A 16,476-nucleotide genomic window follows, 5' to 3' on the forward strand; every position below is an offset into this window, starting at 1 on the left:
GTAACATGGGTTATTCGCACGACGGTGAAAGTGAACTATACAGCATATACCAATAGAGCGTTCACAGTCGAATATGCGAACCACGCACAATCACATACCCTGGTTTTTGTTGGATATGTACGAAACCAATAAATCGATACATTTCTGTTCCTTCTACGTCAATAATACAAGCGTCGTTCCAATGTATCGCTCGAATGAGAGGTTCTTCAGGTGTAAAATCCATGTCAAATAACACCAAAGTGTGCTTTCCGTGTTTTATTATTTCCAGGACGCTTCTTGTCTGTGTGTCGTAACACTATGGTGCGGGGAGTTGAAAAACGGTGGATTGTGAAACGGATTGACATGACCAACAGAATCGACGTCAATAGCCTTGTGGTGATGACAGTTTCAAAATGCTCCGATATGACGAGCGCAACCTCGATCTATTGTGGCGATGACCGTTTCGAAATGTTACCGGACGAACTGGACCCTTACGATGATGTGTTTTATGATTTCTATTGTGGTATACGATTGCAGTCTTCATTCCACTGAAACACACCTTATTGGATCACAGTATCAGCACGATATTTGCAGAATCACTGCTCACGATATTTATCTGGAGTCGTTATGTGGGAGTAGCGACATACATTCATCGTGACTGAAAGACTGATCGCAATCATTTCGAGCACCCGTACTAGATCAAACGCTGTAGTCTCAGCAGAAAACTTCGGTGTCGACAACACGATGGATATTGACCCATGTATCCAATTGATCTGGGACGTCTGTCCGGAGATAGGGCCATGAGTATCTTGTAATGTTACAACACGATAACACCATCGAGTAAATCAGTGAACGGTGTCGAAATATCGATGTAATAGCGCGGACTCAGAGTCATTGCAATGTGGCTTATTGGTATTGTTATCGGGTGTGATGACATTCGATCTACATCAAAACTACCGGCTATGATATTGTCTGTGGATCGATGTTTGTATACCAACACATTGCATGCAATGTCACACACCTCCATTTACGCGTATATTGATGTGGGCAAACAAGCGCGACGTATGTCTGGATGGTATTTTTTCGTGGAAACACAGGGTGTAACATGTTTACTTTGAATATTGTTCATTGGTTTATCGATTCAGAGTTGATATCCGGATCCGGTTACATACTTTATCAGGGTTTCCGATTTCAAACTGAATGTCGAGACATACATGACCAATAAAGACACAATATAGTAAACATGCGGGAGGAAAACTCGACCTGGAATTGTTATCGCGATGGGTGACATAAATCCAACCGTTTTCCGAACACCGTTATCCCCATACCAACCATCGTCAAGGAGGTGTTTTATTCAGACATTTTGACTCTGGAAAATCCAAAGCACGAACCCGGACATCACAGAACTATCGAAGTCTATTGTCCAATTTTCCAAAACATGCATTTCTGTGTACAAGAGCATATTGTATGTGGTTAACTGATGATATTGATGTGATACGACTGATGGAGGTATACTCTGAAACCGGTAGTCCGTGTATATTTCCGTCACTGTTCGTTGTAATCTATTTCAAACTATCGTCAATACAACAAATACCAAATTATCAGGTGTGTTTGTCAGATTTCAAAATGAAAATGGTTTTGTTACTCTAGGAAAAGCTAGATGACCAAGAGAAAATGTATTGTTACACTGGGTAAACGCCGGATCCCCAAAGGAAAATGATATTTTTACTCAGGTAAACGACGGATCACCAAGCGAAAAAGGTTTGTTACCCGGGGAAAAAATATATTTCCAAGTGAAAAAGGTTTGTTACCCAGGGAAAAAATAGATTTCCAAGTGAAAAAGGTTTCTTACTCTGGGAAAAAATATATTTCCAAGTGAAAAAGGTTTGTTACCCAGGGAAAAAATAGATTTCCAAGTGAAAAAGGTTTCTTACTCTGGGAAAAAATATATTTCCAAGTGAGAAAGGTGTGTTATCCAGGGCAAAAATAGATTTCCAAGTGAAAAGGGGTTTGTTATCCAGAGCAAAAATAGATTTCCAAGTGAAAAGGGGTTTGTTACATTGGGTAAACGATAAATCTTCAAAGGACAATGGTATTTTAGTTAGGTAACGGTGGACCTCCAAGTGAAAATGATAATTTTACACAGGTAAACGTCAGTTGTCGAAACCAGAATGATATTTTTACTTGGGTAGGTATCTTGTGTTCAACGCTAGTTGTGTGATTGGTCTTGTTAAATGTAGTTACCGAGTTGTACAATTTACTTTTCGTGTGTATACAATTATGAAGGGGCGGAAAATGAAATTGCTATTATGATCGTCAGAAGATTGTTGTATGTTGATTTGTCGGAGTAGCAATCCTATCATTCGCATATGACAAGCAAAATCATTACCGCGAATACATGTAACTGGTTCGCTCGGTCTCGACCAATGCAAAATAGATGATTCGTTTTTTGAAACCGTAGCGAAGACCACATGTAAATCGATGTGATAGACTTCTACCCCCCCTTACATTCAGTCGTGTCGTGTCCATTTTAATACGGGGCCCACGGGTATGACATGCACACACTAACGCCGTGAACAGAAATCGATGATTTTGATTAATAAAAATATTTCTTGACTACATCGGAATGTCTATGTTGTAGAAAGTAAATACTTTTAGGAAGTTGTGTGTTTAATGAAAGCGATTGGTTACAAGTATGTGTTGGAGAAAGAAAATTTATTTTTCTGTATGTGACGAAATGAAAATAGATTCGTGGTTTTAATTGAATTGTGACTGTGTTGTTTTAATGTACGTTTCAACAGGTAGACTTGACACTGAACAACAATTCGACCCGCAAAGCATATTCGTTGTATGATTTGTCACTGGTGTGTAAAGGGTTAGGAATATTTTGAATGATAATATCTACTAGCTGTTTTGTTGTGAGAGCGATCATGTGATGACTCAGCACTTTTCGTTAGCAAAGTAGATTGATCTATGTGAAAGATGTAAGGACCGTGGCTAGAAACATATGTACTTTGTTGTTGGAGTAGCTGATTTACTGCTATGGTGTTGACATAACCCTCTGGAAGTGAGTATGCTTTTCTTTCACGAAAGTTTACGTGGCTCCGTTGTAATAAATTTGTGTTGACTAAACTCGGATGGATACTGCAATTGTGCTGGACTTACACATGGTATTCGCATACTGTACACATACAAACTTTTGTGTAAACAACTCTCTGATGTTTCTGTTAGTACTAGCTCTGTGTTGAACTATTTGATTATTAAGGTACATGAACACCCATTCAGACAATAAAGTTCTTGTGATATCGAAACAGTTTGAAAGCACCACCAATCATTGCGTATGTTCGTAGCATGAGCGAATATTTTCATGTGTCATGAATATCTTTCGTATACACTTAGTATGAAATGAGATGTGTGGAACAATAATTAGTGTCGTACAAAGTGTTGTGTTTGATTGCCTACTTTTTTATCATTGTTTGTTGTTAAAAGACGGCTGAGTTTTCATTTACATTAAGCGGAGAAACTCAAGTAATAAATTTTACTCGTTTGAAAATATCGATCAATGGAGTAACAGTATCAATATGAGTGGTATATTATTTTTCGCGATATGCAACCAATCTTCTAAGCAAACTTGTCAAAAATTTATCGTGTCGTAGAAACACCGGTTGTTACGAATTCGAAAGAAATGTACTTCGATTATCACGATGATGGAAATTAAGATCAATGCAGTATTTCGGAGCTGGATGTGTATCGTTTGGTATAATCCCCGATCACTAAATGTCGGTTAGTTAAACGATACATTTACAAGTTTACCGAAATCTTGATTTACAAATAACAGCTTGATGATGTAAAGCTCAACCACGCTAATGTGTTCATTGCAAAGTATTTGACACAAACAAAATATCGAATGGAGACCATCACATTGGTTTCATTTCGAGTGAGTCAAAATTGTTTTCTGTTGGCCAGGTAGGACACATTTGATAAACATCGTACACATTGTATCTTCGTGATGGTAACGACTTTCAGCGACTTGGTTTCATGTCGGGAATTATTATTTGAGGGTTCAAGAACAATCAATACTACAAATGAACAACAATGCAAAACACGTTTAGCAAATAACAGTGTAGCAAGTACTTTTTTGTAGCAAATAACAGTGTAGCAAGTACTTTTTTGATATTACGATTGTTGTGTACCAGACATTTCTAACTGAATTGAATGCATCTAGCAAACATATTCCAATTTACTTTTGTAATGATCAAAGTATGTGAAATGGTGCGAACGGATTAGGTATTAATCAAGCGGTGGTATGTCAATTCACCTAGTGTGATATCTTGACACCGGGTAATGTGCGAAAGTGTTTCAATTCTCACCGCAGATTACGATGATAAAGTATTGTACCGGATATTGTTCAACAAAGAAAATTGGTGTTTCATCTTTAGTCTTGGTTAGTGGAGACAATTACATTTGTAAAATATTTCCTGATATCCACAATACGCTGCGTGGTTTTTACGAACACGGCTTAATCTTCCCAATCAAAACATTTCAGACATGTTAATCTAGTTTCACAAATCGATATGCTAATAACAATGTTTCTGAAAAGTTTGTTGGTATCGTAATAACCTTCAACACAACCCTGGTCTAATAATGTCATAATTTAATAATCAAGTCATGATCGACTATTACAAAATCTCATATGTCAAAATCAATGTGTCAATTCATATGTTTACATCGTGAACATTTTCAATATAACGCGTGCGTTCGATTGCAAGAAATGAATTCTCAACTACGTTGGTCAGACATTCAAATCTCGTATACTCAAATGTAATATGTTAATGTCAAACCACACACCGAGTAGTATTTACTTTGGTTTATAAAATATACCGAGTAGTAATTACTTTATCTTACAGAATAGTAACGACTTTTACAGTTGAACAAAAAAAACGATTTGGCGGTATATGACTACAACCGAACTTGCTATGGATTTTAGTTTGTAGCGATTGTATGTACTCGCGTAATCTTGTCTTCTTTCTGTACGGGTACTGTCTAGTTGGTCTGGTAAGTTACAAACGGATTTAGTTGACAAGGTTTTCATGATTGACTCTTTTGAGTATGGTAAGATGTTAAAATTTCGAGGTGTAATACTATTTCCATTAACTCAATTGTGACAAAAAATACCCAGATAACTTGTTCAAGGTTTCTTTTGTTTCAAATCAACATGTGAATAATCAGTTATTGCGACAAGTTGAAATATCGTACCGAAGTTGCGAGTGGGAACAGTACGCGATTGTGTAAGTGTGAAGACAGCGAGATGGTGATCGTGTGAATAAATTAATCTGAAACGCAGTGGAGTGAAAGTTTACCCAACCTGTCTGGCAATCCTACTTCAAATCGCGATATGACAAAGTAGGTTGAAATATTCCGATTCAACTCATCGCATTGCAACTCGATCGTGTTATGCACAAGTGGTTGTCAAGTAAGAAATATTTACAACAGGTGCTATTTCATTGATTGACTTGATTGTGTGTAGTAACACATTAAAATATAGCGATAGTAATTACTGAAACTCTATTTGACAAACGGAAAACTGTGAATAGCGTTGTAAGGTTTCATTACTTGTTTCAAATCAATATGCGTATAATCTCTAACTATGGTTGGGTTGAAAGTTGGTAGTAATGTTTGTCAATCTATTTCAATTCGGACTATGTCAAGTCCAAATATTTCATTCTGGATTATCTGGATTTACCTTTAGTACATCCCACGAATGGATTCCGACCCCGCGCTATAACATTTTTTGATAATAAGGATTCAAGGATTTTCATGATAGAGTTGACGAGTGATAAGATGCGTGTTTTTGTTAAGAGTTTGATTTCATGTTGATAAAGACAATAACTGTATAATGCACATACTTGTGATTCTTGATTCTTGTAGAATTATAGTTGGTATTGATTCTATAAGTGTGAAAACAGCGGCGTGGAATGTGCGAATAATTCGATGTGGCTGAAAGTCGGTGTCAGTAATGGTCGAATCAAAAGATCACGAAAAGATTTCTCAAAATAATTAGAATTGTACCGAATTAACACATTCAGATACGAATCAACTTGGTTTGTGTAGTAAGTTTCATTTCGAGTTGGCAAATTGATACATTGGTTGAATATTCTCATAATTCTTATCGCGCAACTAAAGTCAGCCACTGTTCGAAGTGTCAAAACATATAGCGACCACCAGAAAGTGTCAAATTGTTGGTTTTCGAATCACCGTCTGCGACGGTTCTGGGACAAACTAATTACCGAAATATTACCTTGTGAGCGGACATGAGGGATTGCTATGTCTGAAGCATTATCCGGTGAGTGGTCGTTGGATTTTAAAATTATATCACACCCTTTTGAATAAGCGTTCACTTCACAGAGGATTAGGGTTAGAGCGGAAATAAGTGACAATTTGTCGCTATTCAAGTTACCGACACTGGCGGTCTGTTATTCGTTACTTGTTAAATCTTACCAGCGAAATCAAGTTCTGTGACAAACTGATTACTAAAATTTCACCGCGTGAGCGATCGGTATGGTTATGACACCAAGTCGTGAAAGATGGTTATGTCCGAGACATTATCTTGTCAGTGATCGCGGGGTTTTGCAAATATTTCACACCTTTTTGAATAAGCGTTAACTTCACAAAGGATTATGGCTAGAATAGAAATAAGTGACAATTTGTTGGTATTCAAGTCTCGCCGGTGGTGTATCTGTTATTCGACACTTATTACACTTATCATGAAATTAGAGTGAGAACATAAAGCATCAAGTTGTTGTTTTCGAATTTTGATGTCGAGGTGATAAATTTACGCATTCAATTACAATTCAACTTTGGTTGTGTATTGAGTGATAGATCGATATGCCGGAAGTGGTATCTTGTGAGTGATCGTAGGATTTTAGAAATATTTCACATCTTTTTGAAGTGTTAGTTTGCGAACGCGACTATTGTTGATATTCGAATCGCCGTCTGCGCCGGCTTTGTGGCAAACTAAATACCCGAGAGTACGACTTACCGCCACCACCTATATCCGAAAACGTTAGCATGCGACCGATCCCTATCTCTGTAACGCTATCATGCAACCGGAGCCTATACCTGAAACATTAGCATGCGACCGATCCCTATCTCCGTAACGCTATCATGCCACCGAGAGGAGCCGAAACACCACTTCATCACCCTATAACTGGAACGTTAGCATGCCACCCCCGCCATAAGACGAAAACGTTAGCATGCCACCCCCGGTTTTCGCGTTAGCATGCGACCCCGCCATAAGAAACAATGGCGAATCACGACCGATCATACTAACTACTTTCATGAACTTTGATAAACATTCGTTTCCGTCGTAACGCATTACGTGTTGTCGACTTGTCTGTGGGTGGCAGCCGTGCTCTGTAGTGTACCAGTGCCATTAAACCGGTGTAGCCTACCTGTACAGTACGCGCCAGTCTGGTTTTACCGTAGTGTCCTGCACTATGGTTTCAGCGGCGCACTAGGCCTACACTGTCATTACATAGGGTTACCCTATTTTGGAAATCTGCTAAGAGGACACTTTCTCAAAATTTTCCGGCATGCAATATCGGAGGAAAATCCTGAACAAATGGGTAAATTTCTCCCACTTCGTGGTCGGTTGACTAAAAGAATGGCCAACTTTCCGGTTCAAACCCCGAATTACGGTTTTTCTTTCACATTATTTGTTGGTTGACTAATAAAAGAAGGCCAGCTTTCCGGCTCAGCTCCCGAAATAGCCGCCGGAGCCTTACTTCAGTGCTGATTTGCTGTATCTCAGTCGAATTTTGCCCTATATTTAACCAAAATTCTCAAAAAGACGACAAAATCTCAAAAAAGAGGACATTTGGGCGTCCTCCAAGGACACTTTCAAGAAAGTCAAAAAAGAGGACGCATGGTAACCCTATCGTTACACCATAAATGTGCATGCGGTTTTACCAGTACGAAATTAGGGTGCATGACAATCTTGTTACGCTAGCAGTGGTTCAGTTTATTATTCATTTCAAAACATCACAAGACTGCGGTACAATGAGAAGACAGTATGGTGCCGAACGGCTTGGAGTAGTCTTTGGAATCTGACACCCAACTCGTCCTATGTAATGTAAATAAGAGTATGGGTGGAAAGAAATAGTGGATAACATAAAACGACTAGTGATGAAAATGAATGACGCATGTGTCGATAGGCGATGTTGGTGTGTCAGATCGGGGTCCGGTAATCTTGAGGGCTCACTAGGTTTATGTTATGTCGGTGGCGTTCTCGAAGGTATTGATAATCACTAACCAATTATTATCGACGTGTATTCAATGCTATTGAGTGTACCGAGTGAATGAATTCGTCTTAACGACTTTAGAGGTTCAGCTAGGGTTACCAGGATTTGTCCTCCTATAAAAGGAAATTGAAAATGTCCTCCGAGGACGCCTAAATGTCATTCTTTTTAGCAACTCGTCTTCCTTTACAGCTTTTACAGCAAGGGTAACGGACAGGGTCAACTGAAAATCGACATAAATGACGAGAAAAAGGTGATACGGACGTTCGAGCGGGTCTTTCGGGGATAATGAAAGTATTTTTATTCAACACCACAAAAGTTACGTAAAAAGCCGAGTCAAAGTGAGCTTTATAAAAATTATAGTGCTCCTTGTGAAGACTTGGTGGACCGGTTAGTAGTGAGGGTACCTGAAATTGGCGCCCGCCAATCAGAGAGCGCCACGTCATCCTAATTGCCACGCCCATTTTCATACCCTAAGGGTACATTCATCTGCTACGTCATCTGTGTCACATCATCAAGCGCCACGCCTATAGTGCCACATCATCCATCCATTGCTATATCATCGCTGCATTGATTGCCGCATCTTGATACTTTTCTCAGATATTGTATTATGTGTATTTAGGACTAATATCATCCATACATATTTTTTAAACTTGATTTTATGTGTACAAGTTACGGCTTCTGCAGTTTCCACATTTCACGACTTATGATTGCCGCGTCAAAACTTACATTGTCACTTTACTCAGTCTCCTTGAAATAGCATTGTTTAGTGTACGAGTTCATTTTATTTCGAAAAAAGAGCATATCAATGATATCGTTGATCGTTATTGCGTCGATTCACTAGCTGAAATCCTCCAGATCGGTTGATGTTTCGAGGTACACCGCTTTGCTGCCGTCCGACACTGCGATCCGAGTTCTTGCGTTCGATCTGACCGTTTTGTTTGATGTAGCGATCACTGGCTTGTAGTATATACGATACGAGCGGAAGGTCGGGATTATGAACAACTACGCTAGGCGAATAGATGACGAATTCATCAGCTCGCAGTATAACCGCTACCTGTATAATGTTTGCATGTCGAGTATAAGGGTATTTAACTCGCCACTAAAATGCCAACGGAATAGCCGCAGGGAGCCGGTTCTCGTTGCTATAATTAAACGAACACCTTTGCCGCAGGTACGCGATCACCGACGTCATAATGATAGGGACAAATTAGCCGCATGAAAGCGAGTCTAATGAATATAACGACAGACAACAAGTTAGTTGAAAATTAAACTAATCGTGACCGATGCAAGACGGCGTGAAACAGCGCTTTCGCTCGATTCTTGTTGATGTAGCGATCACTGGCTTGTAGTATATACGATACGAGCGGAAGGTCGGGATTAGGAACAACAACGCACAGGCAGTCTCACACACTTTGCTGCATCTGAGCTTCGTACTAATACATGCATAATTTTTGCATGACGAGAATACGGGTAATACGGTCAATAAACGCCGGAGGCGAGTCATTTAAACCTTGTTGCTAGATAATACCACTTTCGGCTACAACAAAGTTGCCCTGCAACAAAAAATAGAAGCCCTAATGATCATGCAGAGTAAAGTTCAATTATACATCGAATTATTCGAATAGACTTGTGTAGGTATGAAGTGAAATAGAACGGAGTTTACGCAAAAGTTGCTATTGATCATAGACCAAGCTTGCTTTCAGAGCTGGAAACTAAATGCATATGAAAATTTAGCTAGGTTTTCTCCACACGCATCAAATGTAGGCCTACTCAAGTGTTTATGAGGCGGCGAATAGTTCGAAGGTTGTTAGCATGTAAGGACGTCACATAGAATTGTGGAGTTTTCTGTAAACTATAATCCGGTGATCTATTTTCAATCACTATATTTTTCATTAATCTAAACTTCGCAGTTACGCTTTCTACAGTTTACACATTTTACGACTTATTTTCTTTAGACCCATACAAGTGATCCCCAATGTCGGGGCTATGGAAACAAATCAAGCATGCGTACGTAAATCTTGAGCTTAGATCACCGAGACTCTTGTATGCAACTAACATTACAGACAACCATTCGACAATATTCAACTAGCATTAATGCTTTCGATATAGTGCATCATGTACAGCGACACGCTGATCAATTCAAATTCAACAATGGGATCCCCCGCACAATCATGAAGCCCGATTTGCGTTGAATATTAACGATACCAACAAATCGGAAGATCTCTTTTCCCTCTACATCTATGATAGAGGTACCATTCCATTGACTACGAATAACTTGAGATTCTGTGGGATTGAAATCGCAATCAAATAATATGAGAGTATCTTTTCCAGCTTTCAGAACTTGGACAATCGTATCAGGACTATATCGCAACACCGCAGTATGTGTGCGTGCAAAACGATACACAGTTATTTTTAGTGCCATCCGTACGACTTATGTTCAACTTGCAGTGCAACTGATGATTTATTTGCGACCGATGCATTAATGACTTTAATACTATGTACTTTAAATTATCCACACCTATGAGTCGAAATGTTGTTAAGTAACTCATGTTTTCAGCATAACCTAAAAGCAAAGTGGACGAATTTCCATGCGACCGATGCATTAATGACTTTAATACTATGTACTTTAAATTATCCACACCTATGAGTCGAAATGTTGTTAAGTAACTCATGTTTTCAGCATAACCTAAAAGCAAAGTGGACGAATTTCCATGTTGATCAAATACCCCAAACACTGCTTGCTTTCATAGTTAGTAATTAAGCGCATCACAGAATTTACCCAAAAAAGTCGGTACTCCGAAAATTTTGTAAAGTAGAGCTTTTGGCGTTGGACTTAAGTTCAAATGAACAAGTGTTCACGTAGGTTCGAGGTCTGAATGAGTCTTTTAAAGCATATAGAAACGAAAAAACTAATCTAAAAAATGTACGAAGTTTGGATGCGGCATATTTGGGTTTTTTAAAAATTATTTATACCCACGATTCGAGATATCGTTACAATGGAACTGGGTTGGCCGAGTGGTTAAGGCGTTGAACTTAAGCTTCAATGAACAGGTGTTCACGTGGGTTCGAACCCCACACCCAGTACGTCTTATGGGGATTAGGATTTTTTGGATTCAAATTTTTCGCTATTTTTTCATGGCCATAAGTCATTCTGGACCGCGAAATTGTGTAGCATATACTAATTTACGATAGCGCATTTGTAATTCGTGCAAATACAGTAATATCATAGTTCTTGTAACAAATTTGTATGCGCACAATATATGTTTATCATAAGTCCCACACATTCATGATTTCGTCCTAGTTTGAGTTTTAGAAAATATTATACCCACATCGCGACATCTTTCAAAAACAAAACGATGGCCAATGCTTGAGAGAGCAAATTTGCTATTTTTCATTGCCAAATATTGTGCTTTCAATTCACACATGGATTATTGGCAATATAATTTTACTTAACATATTTCTTTCAATTCCAGGCCTATCCAGTCCAATTAACGGCCACAAAGCTGAGTCCTCGACATCTCATACTAGCGCACCATGAAAATGGCGACCTGCAGTCATGGATCGTGGCGAATGGCTTCCGCATAAAGGGATCGTCTCACAATGAAGCGACACCATTTGAGATGGTGCTGGATCTTCTCTATTATGTTTGTGACCTCACATATCCAAAAGTTTTCCAGATACTCTCAATTTTGGATGAAATATTCGAGCGACATCGAACTGTCCTAAACGCAGTCTCCAAACGTCTCCGCTATTTGCACTTTTTCACATTTTATAACACCTTAAGTAGTACTTAACAGTTTTAGTTTTAAATAAAATACGGAATATAAACTAATCGAAAAATTCGGTTTTTGCGTGCATCTGTTTTTGCGGGAGCGTATAGCACGTACCTATACATAGTCAACTTTAATAACTGAATTACCATGCTTAACATTGAATCCCAACTCTAAACTTGATACGTAGATGTAGGACATTATGGCAATGCACCATGCTAAATTTCATCACACATCTAATGATGGAACACCTTTAAAACTAACGCAGTCGAATACCGACTTTTACGCGTATCTGTTTGCGTGAACTTAGCATATACCTATACATAGTCAATTTTAATAGCAGAATTACCGTGTTAAACATTGAATTCCCATCTTGAAAGTTGGTACGCGGTTATAGGACATTATAAAAATGCACCATACCAAATCCCATCAGACATTTCATGATGGAACAACTTTAAAACTAACGCGACTCTACATCAACTTTTTGCGTACATCTGTTTTGCGGGAGCGTATAGCACGTACCCATACATAGCCAACTTTAATAACGGAATTACCATGCATTGAATCCCAACTCTAAACTTGATACGTAGTTGTAGGGCATTATGGCTATGCACCATGCTAAATTTCATCACACATCTAATGATGGAACACCTTTGAAACTATCGCAGTCGAATACCGACTTTTACGCATATCTGTTTTTCGTGAACATAGCATATACCCATACATAGTCAATTTTAATAACAGAATTAGCATGCTAAACATTAAATTCTCACCTTGAACGTTGGTACGCAGTTGTAGGACATAATAACAATGCACCATACCAAATTTCGTCAGACATTTCATGATGTAACACCTTCAAAACCAACGCAGTTCTATACAGACTTTTGGCTAAATCTGTTTTTCCGTAGCGTAGCACGTACCTAAACATAGTCAATTTTATTAACGGAATTACCATGTTAATATTCGACTCCCTACCTTGAAACTCGGTACGCAGTTGTAAGACATTATGACAATGCACCATGTCAAATTTTGCAAGTACTTTATCTTTACACGACGTTTTTTGTAAAATGAATACTAATTTTATTGAAAAAATAAAAAATAAAAAAGAGCGAAAAATTACATTATATCCCGGAACGCAACAAGAGAAATCGTATGAATTTGTAAACTACTTGTTCATGACATAATAATAATTCTACTTGTACACTTTTTCACATTTTATAACACTTTAAGTAATACTTAACAGTTTCAGTTTTAAATAAAAGACGGAATATAAACTAATCGAAAAAATCGGTAACCAATTTCGCGTAGGCTATGCATGCATACAAATGAGGAAAGTTACATCAACGCGTGTTAAAGTAGCTGTATCGAGTTATCGAATGATTTTCTCCTTACATCAAAACAACTAGAATGTATAACTAAATTAAAAAAACGTATCTAAATGAGCTCCAGGGCATTGTGATTATGCTGCATACCAAATTTCATCACACATTTCATGATGGAACAACTTTAAAACTAACGCAGTTCTATAGCAACTTTTGCCTGAATCTGTTTTCGGCAGCGTGTACATATACATAGTCAGATTTAATAACAGAATTATCATGCTAATATGTGACTCCTCACCTTGAAACTTGGTACGTAGTTGTAGGACATTGTGATTATGCAGCATACCAAATTTCCTCACGCATTTCATAATGGAACAACTTTAAAACTAACGCGGTTCTACATCGACTTTTTGCGTACATCTGTTTTGCGTGGGGGCGTATAGCACGTACCTATACATAGTTAACTTTAACAACGGAATTACCATGCTTAACATTGAATCCCAACTCGAAACTTGATACGTAGTTGTAGAACATTATGGCAATGCACCATGCTAAATTTCATCACACATCTAATGATGGAACACCTTTAAAACTAACGCAGTCGAATACCGACTTTTACGCATATCTGTTTTGCGTGAACATAGCATATACCTATACATAGTCAATTTTAATAGCAGAATTACCGTGTTAAACATTGAATTCCCACCTTGAAAGTTGGTACGCGGTTATAGGAGATTATCACAATGCACCATACCAAATCCCATCACACATTTCATGATGGAACAACTTTAAAACTAACGCGGCTCTACATCGACTTTTTGCGTACATATGTTTTGTGGGAGCGTATAGCACGTAGCCTACCCATACATAGCCAACTTTAATAACGGAATTACCATGCTTAACATTGAATCCCAACTCGAAACTTGATACGTAGTTATAGGACATTATGGCAATTCACCATGCTAAATTTCATCACACATCTAATGATGGAACACCTTTGAAACTATCGCAGTCGAATACCAACTTTTACGCATATCTGTTTTTTCGTGAACATAGCATATACCCATACATAGCCAATTTTAATAACAGAATTAGCACGCTAAACATTAAATTCTCACCTTGAACGTTGATACGCGGTTGTAGGACATAATAACAATGCACCATACCAAATTTCGTCAGACATTTCATGATGTAACACCTTTAAAACTAGCGCAGTTCTATACCAACTTCGCGTGAATCTGTTTGCGGGAGCGTAGCACGTACCTATGCGTGATCAACTTTAGTGATGGAATTACATATGTAATTAAGTTTCAACACTTTTACAATGATTCGTCTTGCTTCCTATAACATCCCACTCGAGAAAATGCGTCGTAGGATATAGATGAAACTAGCACAACTCATCAAGACCACTGAAAACAGTACATTTCAACATTTAGTAGCAGTAAATTTCTAGTAAAGTACAAGACGTGATGATTTCCGAGTGAGTTAAAAAGTAAGTATTGCAGGTATAGTTTACCTGAAAACTGAATACTCTGAAATAGAAGTAGATGCAGTGTAAATAGTTAATCACTTGATTAAGTTTAGTGCAAGCAGCTAAACCTATACTTGAGTAGTACAAAATGCACGAGTACTTCGCTATCGCCTCCCTCCACGTAATAAGTGTCTACGGTTTAAGACTGCTTTTACCGATACTCGTCGGTTTCAGTTTTAGATAGAATTCGGAAACCAAATAATTTCATAAACATAAGCTAATTTAATGAATTTACTCGAATGTACTATGCCGCGCTGATAAGATTAATTATAATATACTTATCATGTTACAGCGATTTTTCTAGCGTTGAAAATCTTTAAAATGTAGTAAGCAGGCCAAATGAAGATATTCGTTGAGCTGAATAAACATAAAAATACTCTAGACTACTTTATCGGTACTTTACAGTTACAGTTTTAGATAAAATTTGTCCCTTTCACCTATAATTACAACTCCTCGCTATCTAAACATGTTTAGAATATATTATTTGCGATGATACGAACCCGTGAAGTACTCAAGTTGCTTTTCGTAGGATATAGATGAAACTGACAACACTCACCAAGACCAGTGATCCACTGAAAAAAGTAAATTGTAGCAGTAAAGTCCCACTAAAGTACAAGAAGTAATGATTTCCTAGTTAGTTAAAAAGTAAGTATTGAGGTATAGTTTGGTCGAAAAAGCGAAAAACTCTGAAATAGAAGTAGATGCAGTGTAAATAGGTAATCACTTCATTAAGTATAGCGCAAGCAGGCCAAACCTATACTTAAGTACTGCAAATGTACAAGTACTTCGCTATGTTCTCCTTCCACGTAAAAAGTGACTAGGTTTTAGAGTACTTTATCGGTACTCGACAGTTTCAGTGCTAGATAAAATTTGGTAAGACTTTAAATTTTAAAGTAGTTTGAGCTTACGTTTGTATCACCTTGACAAGTAACATTATCAGACATGAAAATGATACTATCACCGAATATAGAAGTTAACACGCGTCAATGTGTTTCGGAATTCACGAGAAATTGCTTACTAAGAGAAGTATATTGTTGTATACACAATAGTGGAGAGAATATTTAAAATGTAGTAAGCAGGCCGATGGGTATTCGTTTAGTTGTATAGGCATAAAAAACATTCCCGCGCGCGTCTTAGTATTAGGTGGTAGGGTTAGGAAGTGTTTTGTTTAAGAGCGCGCGGGAATGTTTTTTATGCCTATACAACTAAACGAATACCCATCGGCCTGCTTACTACATTTTAAATATTCTCTCCACTATTGTGTATACAACAATATACTTCTCTTAGTAAGCAATTTCTCGTGAATTCCGAAACACATTGACGCGTGTTAACTTCTATATTCGGTGATAGTATCATTTTCATGTCTGATAATGTTACTTGTCAAGGTGATACAAACGTAAGCTCAAACTACTTTAAAATTTAAAGTCTTACCAAATTTTATCTAGCACTGAAACTGTCGAGTACCGATAAAGTACTCTAAAACCTAGTCACTTTTTACGTGGAAGGAGAACATAGCGAAGTACTTGTACATTTGCAGTACTTAAGTATAGGTTTGGCCTGCTTGCGCTATACTT

At 37.9% G+C, this 16,476-nt stretch overlaps 2 protein-coding genes, 3 long non-coding RNA genes and 1 other non-coding gene across 7 annotated transcripts in view; 2 read left to right on the forward strand and 4 right to left on the reverse strand.

Annotated features, from left to right (window-relative positions):
* LOC145451538 (uncharacterized) overlaps positions 1-16,476 on the reverse strand; it is a 232,931-nt gene that overhangs the window by 112,286 nt on the left and 104,169 nt on the right. The window lies entirely within an intron of this gene.
* LOC145451515 (RNA-binding protein RO60-like) overlaps positions 1-16,476 on the reverse strand; it is a 250,536-nt gene that overhangs the window by 64,331 nt on the left and 169,729 nt on the right. The window lies entirely within an intron of this gene.
* The window catches only part of LOC145451528 (uncharacterized), a 207,447-nt gene that overhangs the window by 21,145 nt on the left and 169,826 nt on the right, over positions 1-16,476 (reverse strand). The window lies entirely within an intron of this gene.
* Positions 8,672-12,119, forward strand: LOC145452411 (uncharacterized). Its single transcript, XR_013919345.1, has 2 exons — positions 8,672-9,264; positions 9,650-12,119. It is a non-coding gene; the product is annotated as an uncharacterized LOC145452411 (long non-coding RNA).
* LOC145452412 (uncharacterized) lies at positions 9,039-14,391 on the reverse strand. Of its 2 annotated transcripts, none has more exons than XR_013919346.1 (2): positions 12,823-14,391; positions 9,039-9,832 (listed from the first exon to the last, which is right to left on the reverse strand). It is a non-coding gene; the product is annotated as an uncharacterized LOC145452412 (long non-coding RNA). The 2 variants fall into 2 exon arrangements; XR_013919347.1 differs by lacking the exon at positions 12,823-14,391 and adding an exon at positions 11,609-11,735.
* Trnal-uaa (transfer RNA leucine (anticodon UAA)) lies at positions 11,281-11,363 on the forward strand. Its single transcript has one exon. It is a non-coding gene; the product is annotated as a tRNA-Leu (tRNA).

The sequence above is a fragment of the Botryllus schlosseri genome, chromosome 12 (assembly GCF_051294905.1).
Source record: "Botryllus schlosseri isolate E-star chromosome 12, Bs_hap1, whole genome shotgun sequence".
NCBI lineage: Eukaryota > Metazoa > Chordata > Ascidiacea > Stolidobranchia > Styelidae > Botryllus > Botryllus schlosseri.